Source organism: Mustela nigripes, chromosome 12 (assembly GCF_022355385.1).
Source record: "Mustela nigripes isolate SB6536 chromosome 12, MUSNIG.SB6536, whole genome shotgun sequence".
Classification (NCBI taxonomy): Eukaryota; Metazoa; Chordata; class Mammalia; order Carnivora; family Mustelidae; genus Mustela; species Mustela nigripes.
In genome coordinates, this window is record NC_081568.1 from 74,182,836 (window position 1) to 74,192,700 (window position 9,865).

Genomic DNA, 9,865 nt, shown 5'->3' on the forward strand with positions numbered 1-9,865 from the left:
TGGCCTAAATTTCTTCTGATGTCTGAGTTGTTAATAGCTGGTTTTGAATGTGGTTGATCAGGGATTCTATCCCACTGTGAAAATGCTGACTGCACTCAGGAAGCTGGTGGAACCCTAGAGAAGGTTTAGATGACCTGGGGCCCTTTACTCCTTTGTCCTCTTTTTGAGCTCGTCATTCATATATGTAAAAGAGAGATGGCCTTATTTCTTGAGTCCCATTTGAGGAAAGCAGCCTATATAAGAAAGCTGATCAGTCTTCCAACTAATCATGTTTCCATCCGAACCAAAGTGAAGATCAGTGTCAAAAGAGAGATCATTGATCTGAAGGAAAATCAATGTCGTCCTCATCTAGCTTCTGCTGCAAGAGTTACACAAACCTGCGAGAAGCTTCCATTCAGGAATATCTGTATACTCCTGTCGCAGATCTTAGAGGTCAGTCCTGGAGCCATGAATGCCACCTGTTTAGTGTCTCTAAATGAGAAGGAACTTGCTTTTCCACGTCATCTGTCACGGAGAGCTCAAGCAATAGAAAAACTTGCCTTAAAATGTTTTTCTAGTGGTTCTGACTAGTAGGTGGCATTTGGAATTCTTTGGCACGCTCCTTAACCTCTCTGGTTTGAGTCAGGAAGTCATCCCTTGAACAAAGCATTTGTTGATTTCCTTTGTTAGCTAATTATTTAAGTTGGCCCTATGACTGTTGGCTCTCAAAGGCCGAAAACCACTCTAAAAATCCTGTTTCTCAGCTCATCTACTTCTAATCTAAATTCTTAGAATGTATTTTTAGAACAAGTATGCTTAGAAGTAGGTTTTTGACATTTTCAGTTATTGAAATTTGGAGCATTTTTTTCTGTATCAAATGCACGATGGCACAATGTATCCTTAATTTCAAGAAGAGTCATTAAAAGCTTCCATCTTGATACATAATTAAGCAGAGTCAAAGTGGTCATGATTAGTCAAGCCTCACAATTAAAATCCTCTGTTTGATGAACTTTTGAAATAAAATGCCATTATCATCTAAAACCTCAATCATCTATGATAATGATGCTCTCAATTAATTCTTTTGTTCTTCACAAAAAGATTAATAATGCTAGTTCATATTTTTTTTAAGTATCAACATCTGCAAGAGGCATACCATAGAAACCATATGTAACTAATCTCTTCCAAAGGGAGCAAGAAACAGATTTAGGCATATGTTTTATGGACAGCTAATATTTCCCTATAATAATTGTTCGTGCTAATTACCTTTCTTGAATTGATTATGTTTGCAGTAAATTATTATCTTTATGATTATTGCTAGTTTCAGGAAAATGTTTGAGAAATAAATGGTGGTTAGTCTAAATGACCTTGCACAGAGTTAGTGTTTCAGATTAATGCCACATTAAGTGGATAATTGCTCTGATCTGATCTTCACCCTTAATAGCTCCTTCTGGTCCAGCTGCTGTTTGAAAAATCTTGAATGCCAAAGCTACGTCCTACCAGTGTTAGGACTACATCAGAACCTACTGGATAAATCCTTAAGTTAATGTGGAATATTGTCCTGCACATGATTACAACTTAAGTGTCTACTTGTCACCATAGCAATGGTCTTTCCTTGTTCTAAGGTAATGATTCATCATGGGAGCCAAGGACAGATTGGTACTTCCTTTGCCTATAGGACCCATGGCTATAAATATGGTAGCTTAAGGCGATGTTTGATCCTTTCTCTCTCTCTACAAATTGTAATGTTCACAGTCCTCACAATCAAGATCTTCCTTTAGAATTTAAATGTATTTTTCAACATCTTTATTCTTAGTTGCAAAAATGACTAAGAACTAGGTGCTCAAACTCTATGAAGCACTGGTGGACCACTGAGAGAAAGTAACAATTTACAGAGAAGTAAGTTTCACATAACTAACAGTATGTATTGATGGCCTATTGCATGCAGGTGCCTGTAGGAGGCTCTTCTTACTTTCTTGTTGAGGAAACACGTCATGAGGTCAGAATGCACAAACTGGGTATACGCTAAATGTCTACCATCAGCATATCGAGCGTAGGATCCAAATGTTGCTCAGATCTTACTTTTTGTCCTAATGTACCACCACCAAGACATCATTCAAGAAATATGTGAGCCATTGGTTATGCTAGACCCTGCAGGACACAGTTCTGAATAAGACATCTGTTTCTCCTGAGCAGACTTCTGAGGGAAATCAAATAGATAATGACAAAAAAAAAAAAAAAAAAAAAAAAAAAAAAGAAAAAGTAATGACAACACAGGGTTATGGTACCAGAGGTCCATGGCACTGCAAAATCACAGAGAAGTGCTGCTAGCCTAGCAGCAGGGAGAGAAGACTGCCTGGAAGAAGTGACATCAGATCACATTTGAAACAATATGCAAGCATTAAGAGAATTGGGCTTGAGCTGGGTAAGGGTTGGGAAGTCACATGCAAAATCTTGTTAAAAACACAAAATTCAACTGAGTAAATATAAAGATCAAATTGGCTTTATTAATGCATAAATTACATAGCACCCCATCTAGCAAGTAGCAGGAGCTTTGCAGAGCTAAACAAAAGAAGTTTTTTAAAGACAATGGCCATGGGGTGGGGACATTTAAAAAAAACAAAAACAAACAACTAAGACAGGAACCTATTAGCAAGAAGTACATTATTTAGGCCATGTCACCCTCCTGATGAGAGCGGGAGGGGTCTATTAGTAAATTTCTTAGCATTACCCAGGAAATTCTGTGTTCTGGTTAGTTACATTCCTGAATGATTGAAACTGCAGCTAGATTAGATACTAAGTCTTGGTTTGTGGACTTGGCCTAAGTGGCACCATCTGGGGACTGTGGTTTTCTTTTTAACAACTCTTCTAGGTTCTAGACAGCGGGAGCACATTATATATAATAGTTCTGAAGGCCAGGAAGATCACAGAATACCTTTAGAACAGCCATGGAAATTAATTTACTCTGGCTGAGACATAAAGTGCACATTATAGCTGAGCCCACAGAGAAAGATGTTTACCTTTCACACGGAAGATGACGGAGAACCATTACAGAGTGTTGGGAGGGGAGTGACATGATCAGATATGTGTCTAAGAAAACATGCTCTGATAGGGCTACAATCAAAGGAGGGCAGAGGACCCGTATAGATGCTGGAAATGCGATCTGGGACTGAGAATGGAGTCCACTCCAAACAGTCTGCATTTCCACGTCTCCTACAAGTAAAAGCCACTTTGGGAACCAAGTCAACAAGTCAAGGCTGTTTTCACTTTTTCTGGAGCAATACTGTAATCTGCTTCATAAGAGAAAAATGCTATTTGCCATTGCTGAAAAATGCTCAATTGGTAGTTCTCTGGGAGAAACTATTCAGTTTGCTAAAATTTAAATACCCACAGAGTAAAAACAAAGGCAGCTAATAAGAAATGTGTCATTGAAATTGAACAGAAGCTAGAGAAGTCCCATTTCTTGTTCTTTTTATCTTTTCAAAAGCATGGCTCCCCAGCAATTTACCCGTGTTATCATTCATCCCTTGTATCATTAGCATTTGGGAAAATGCCTGAAACTGTCACCATGAGACAAGCCACATGTAGAAACTAAAAATGCAGTTTGGGGAAATGAGAAAATAAAACTCTGGAGGAGGAGGATTGAACGTTTCATTAAACATAAAGATGTTGCTAAAAATAAAATCCTTCCTAACTTCAGGAGTTGTTGGCTACTGAAATGTCATTATCAATTAGTCCTCTTTTTTGCATGCTCTCTGGTGCAAAACCAATTACTCTCTGACAGTCCCTGTCCTCTGGACACAGAGACCACAGATGTGGGAGACAAAACAAGTTTTGAGCCAAACATATATTAAAGCAGGAGCCAGTTTTAAAAACAAAGTCATTGGCAATCATTCATTCATTTGCTCATTCAAGCCAGTCCACACCATTCACAAGGCACGGGAGCATGGGGGAAGCGCCAGGAGAACTGGATGTGGGCCACGCCCATCGTAGGCTTATTAGGATCTAGGGCAAGTGTTAAGTCCTCGCCTTCAATGGCAAAAACAAAGGAAAGTAGTGTCAGTAGAGACTGGGCTTTCAGTAAAAGTGGGAGAGGATCAGGTGGGGGGTAGTGACTAAAAGGAGGAAGAAAAGAATAGAGCAGGCACTGCATTTTGTGTATATCTATATTTCTTATCTTAAAAATAGTTCTCATGTGGTAGGAACCATAATTACTTTTAACATGCGGGGACTAAGACCTAGAATAATTTAATGGTTCTCTGGACCTGGTATCTTGGTTACTGTTGGTACCTGTTGGACTTCAGGGCACACCATTTTATTTCTAGTCTGCCCTAGAGTTGATGTCTCAGAGGTAAAAAGAAATTATAAGTTTGACTTTGGGATTTTGCAAACTTCACTAGGTTAAGGAACCACATATACTCTCCAAATAGCAAGACAGAGTACAAGAAGCACGGACGTGGCTAAGGAGTTACGGGGTCTCTTCTGGTGTGGTGTCAGGATAATCAGTCGAAGTAATGGGGCTCTGGGAGTCCACGACTTCAACACACCAAGGAGGGCTTCCAGGAAGAGGTAGGAGCACAGCTGGACCTTTGAGAGTAGGACCTGGGCAAAAGGGAGAACCAGGGAATCCTCAGAAGTGAAGAGCGCTGAGGAAATAAGAACAATTCTACATTTCCCAGGAGGGTCATGTCCATTTCGGTTCAGATAACTGAGCAGAGACTTCTTTATATCAGCGCCTAACTCAAGGGGAGGAGACCAAGAAGTAACCCCACGAAGGTTGTGTACCAGAGATGATCTGGGCTGTGGGGGTTGGAGGAGATGTACTTTCGAGAAGCAGTCAATGGTAGACAAGGAAAGGCTGAGCGGCTCCCTTCATCCCCACTTGCCTCTCTGCAGTTTTGGATATGCACCGTGGACATTTTCTTAGCTTTGACAAATGCAGTTATAACCTTTCCCCTCACCCCACCTGACTTCCAATCACACTGCTTTTCTGAGCCCCTCTTAGAGCCAACACTATAGAGAAGGGTAAGTTAGGAGAAAAGGGTTGGAGATACCGGAGTATATCACTGATTCTCTGACTGTCACTGTCTCCTCCTATGTTTTAGATATATCTCCTAGTTTGTAGGTGTCCTTCTGTCCCTGACTGAACATACTAACAGACACTTTCAGAGTTGAAGAGTTCTTTCTGTCCGAACGGGGTGTCCTCCAGTGAAGGTTAGGGCAGTGGGAGAGACGGTCAACTGTTGCAGGTAAAATGCAGAATGTAGAGACTCTGGATGCATTCTGGACACTGAGTTCAATCATAGCTTAGAAATAGGAACAAGTTAATTTTTATGAGAAGGGGGGCATGGAATTACTCTGGCTCTTCATCTTATTTACAAGAAAGCCAGTTGGAGGCAGGGCTGTGACAGATGTCCTACACAAATCAGAGGTGTGTGAACAGAAGGAAGAGGGAACCATTGGTATCTCTCAATAGCCTTCCACTCCTCCACTGGAAATTTAGCTCTGTGATACATGGCTTAGATGTCATAAGCAGGTAGATGACTGATAAACAGAGAGAATTCTAAGGAGCTCAGCTCTGTCTGGAACAGTAGTAACTTAGTTGAAATGGCCCTGTTGTTTGTCGGTGGAGTGAACTATTGAGATAGAATACCATGGACACATTACATGAAAGGGAATCCATGCAATAGAAGCAGACACAAAGTCCCCAAGGTGCCTTTCGAAAGACCTTGGGGCAGCAGGACATTTCTTGAGTCCATCACTTTGATTCTAGCATGGTGAGGAGAGTGGATTTCTCTTGGGAAGGTAGGAATCTATGCTTTCTGGCACTATGACCTTTTGACATCTTAGATGTCTTCTTGGTCAGTAAAGTATCTTTCTGAGGTACTCTTCGTCTCTTGGACATCTTTGTTCCAGCCTTGCTGTCATTCTTTCCACCACGTTCCCACGCAAGAGCAGTCGGACTCCATTTGGGATAACAGGAGGTACTGTCTGGATAAATCTTCCTTAAGAAGGATCTCAGATGAGCCTGTGCACAGTATATAGCAAGTGTGAAATAATTCTCGTTTGGCTCAACAGAATATTGCCCCAAGTGGCAATGACAAAAAAGCAAGATCTCTAGTATCAAATACTTGGTGGGAGGCAGGGAGCTGTGCTTTCCTTTCCAAAAATTATAAAATATGTACATCGTGTGAAATAACCCAGTGGCACAGCTCTGTTCTCGAGGAGTTAATCATCTCTACAAAAGTTAACAGTAGGCTATATTTTGAGGTATTAGGGGAAAAAAATCAACCCTATTAGTGAAAATGGCCAAGCAAGCTTTGCTGTTTTAGCTTTTATGTTATTCTTTCTTCAGTTTCCTCGATCAAGTCAGTGGAGGCTTCAGACAGAGGTAGAGATGTAAAGGTGATTAGAAGAGAAGAAAAGGAAAATGAAGAGCTACATGTAGGGGTTCAGTGGAAATTACCAACTAGATTTGTAGGAAAGATTAATTAGTGCTATCCTATTTAATGTGATTACTCCTCCATACCACTGTGAACTAAGAAATCAAATAAAATGTAAGTGAATAAAATGTAATCAAATATGTTTCCTTGAAATGTACTTTAGACAGGATTAGCACAAATTCTTAAACCATCTCAAAGTGGAAAAGGATCCACATATTCAGTAATTGCCTTGATACAACTGGATGACTGTTATATTTTTCTAAGTTAATTCTCTCCTTTACATTATCTTATTAAAATAATTTCCAGATGAGCTGAAAGCACTTAAAGAAAACATAATTAGCATATTATAAACTGAGGAGAGAATGGCCTTTCCAAATGTGATTCCAAAGAATGAACTCACCACAGAAATGGGGAGGGAAAGGACAGGACTGACTCCAATAAATTACTACTAAATCTTCTCCATACAAAAGGTACTGTAAATAAAACTAAAAGGAAAATTGTAAAAGCTGGAAAAACATTTGTGATCTATGACAAAAGACAAATACGGCAGAAATAAGTTTTAAAAAAAAATTCAAATAAATGCGCACAAAGTGTTCACCTCCCTTGGTGGTAATGCCAAAGATGTAGCATAACAGAAAAGAGTTAAAGAGGAACAATGCTAAGAGAAATAGACTCTTATAGTCACTGGTGCTGGGAAACAGTCTTTCTGGATAATAATTTAGCAGCACATTTCAAATTTGGGTGGATCTTTTGACCTAGAATTCCTACACTTAGGAATTTATCCTATGCGAGGTGCCTGGGTGGCTCAGTCAGTTAAGGGTCTTGATCCTGGAGTCCTGGGATTAATCCCTACATCTTACTCTCTGCTAGCGGAGAGCCTGCCTCTCACCCTGCTCATGCTCACTCTCTACCTCTCTTTCTCTCAAATAAATAAATAATATCCTTTAAAAAAAAAGTGTGGGGGGGATTTATGGTATGGAATAATAAAAAAATTAGGTTACAGGTAATGCCTACTGCATATTTACTGTGTTTGTGACCCTGTTCCATGCAATTTACCTACTTTATCCTATTTAATCTTCCCAACAACCCTGAGACTGGGGCTATGTCCTATGCTTTGTTTGAGGAAAGAAGAATCATTCAACTAGTAGATAGTTAACAAATGAAATACTTGCTTCCCACTAAGTATTACTGTAAATATGAAAAAAAATGGAAACACCTAGAATTCTAAGAGAGAGATTATGTTAAATGATGTAACGATCATGTAATGAATTCAGCCATGTTGACCCAGAAAATGGTGGTATGGAGTATTTTTGACATTAGAGATGACTAATAAGTATTAAGTGTGAGAAATAGATTATAAGATAGTATATACAATATGATCTCATTTTTTTTTATTAAAAAATAGGTGTCTGAATATTTTCCTGTATATACAAACACATTTTTTAAATTCTCAAAATATTAATAGATAAATCAAAATATTAATAGAATTTATGTCCAGAGGTTGGGACTGTGTATGGAATTTGTTTTCTTATTGTTGTTGATCACTTTTTCTTTCTTTTTTTTGTGCATTAAACACATTTTTTACTTGTTTAATGTGTAATGTTGTTCCCCACCCTAAAGTCTTGAAAAAAAAATTAAAAATAGAACTGAGTTAATAGTTGTTAATTTTTATCTCAAGTGGAAAATTGAAGACTCAAGAGCGATGTACTCAGGAGACAATAAAACAAAATAGACCCAAGAGAAATAGGTTTCAGTTTGACTTTCTAAAGATTTTCTTGACTAGCAGTGAGTAAAAATTGAATTACACAGCAGAGGTAGATTGTAGAGCTATGTGGCTTCATAAAAAGCAAAAAAGAAGGCTCTCTGAAGCTGAATTGCTCATTTACTCAAGTGCTTCCATCTAGAACAGAGATTCTAAACTTAGGGCACAGCAGGTCCCTGAATGCAATTAAGGGAGTCCATGAACTTGAGCAGAAGGAAACTGCATCTTAATTTTCATTAATGTCTAACTACAAATTAGAATTTCTTCCGTTGTAAATGTAGGTGACAAATCAACTGTGAGTTTAGCAGCACCTATGACTTTGGCCCCAAGAGAAAGCCCATATATTTTCATGTCATATTACAGATGTTTGTATTATTATTCATGTTCTTATTACTTGGAAGTTATGACAATTACTAGATTTGTTCCTTAGTCCTATTAGTGAATGCAGTAATAAAGAAGCATATATAGAGCCATATCATATGTTGTTTTTTTAAAAATACTTTGCTAACCATATTTCAATATCATGGTTTCCTTGGGAATCCTGTGTTACCCTAATTTTATGTGTTTAACCACATGATTCCGAAAAGGGCTCAATAGATTTCACCAAAATGCCAAAAGAACCCATGGCACGAGTTAAGTTAAATGCCCCTGATGCAAAAGCTGTGGATCAGACAGACAGCTCTGTTCAGGCAGAAGACCTCGCTGGTGCTCTCAGATGCTCCCTGAGGCGTCTTGCCTAGAGCCGGAAATACGGTCACAGAGCTTCCGGTTGCAAGAGGGAAAGCACAGTGACTGTGTGCAGGAGATGATTTAATAGAGGCCTCTTAACTTCTTGATTCCCTTTCCCTCTCTTCCTCCTTGAGAAGTCAGTGACTATCCCACTTGTAAGACCATTAAATTAGTCATAATTGGCTAATTTTTTTAATGGCCATCTAACTGTATTCACTACGGCTTTTTTCAGTTAACATAGGTCTACACAGATATCCATTCAAACACCCACTAACCATGCACCACTACCAGACCCACAGTGTGGTCTTTGGAGGCACTAACTGTTGACCCCTGTCCTCAAAGAGACCCTACCTGCCAGGCAAGATGACTGCATGCAAACCATTTTCACAGAAGCAGACAGTGGGCGGAGCATTTGAACTTGATTTAGGGCTTGGTTATACACTTACTTCTGGATCTCTGTGCTTACCTACTTTTTTCTTTGTGCAAGTGTTCTTGGGGAGGAAGCGACATCAACAAAAACAGCCTAACCACCCCTTCTCTTCTCCTGTTGGAGCTGTTTTTTTCTGCTCCTCTCACTGATAATGTTCCCATGCTTGCCCCTGAGCGGCAGAGAACAAGGGAGTACCAGCTGTTTGCGGAAGGAAGAAGGTAGGATGCTTTCTGCTTTACAAAATGCTTTTGCATCCATTGATTTATACTGGTGTTTCTCAGAGAGTCATCCAAGAAACAGAGATTGTTAAGAGTAAATCCCTGGGTCTGGCCCCAGTCCACTGATTCAGAAAACTTGAGATTGGGTCCCAGAAACCTGAGTTTTTTTTTTTTTTTTAAGATTTTATTTATTTATTTGACACAGAGAGAGAGATCACAAGTAGGCAGAAAGTCAGGCAGAGAGAGAGAGAGAAGCAGGGTCCCTGCTGAGCAGAGAGCCTGATGCGGGGCTCGATCCCAGGACACT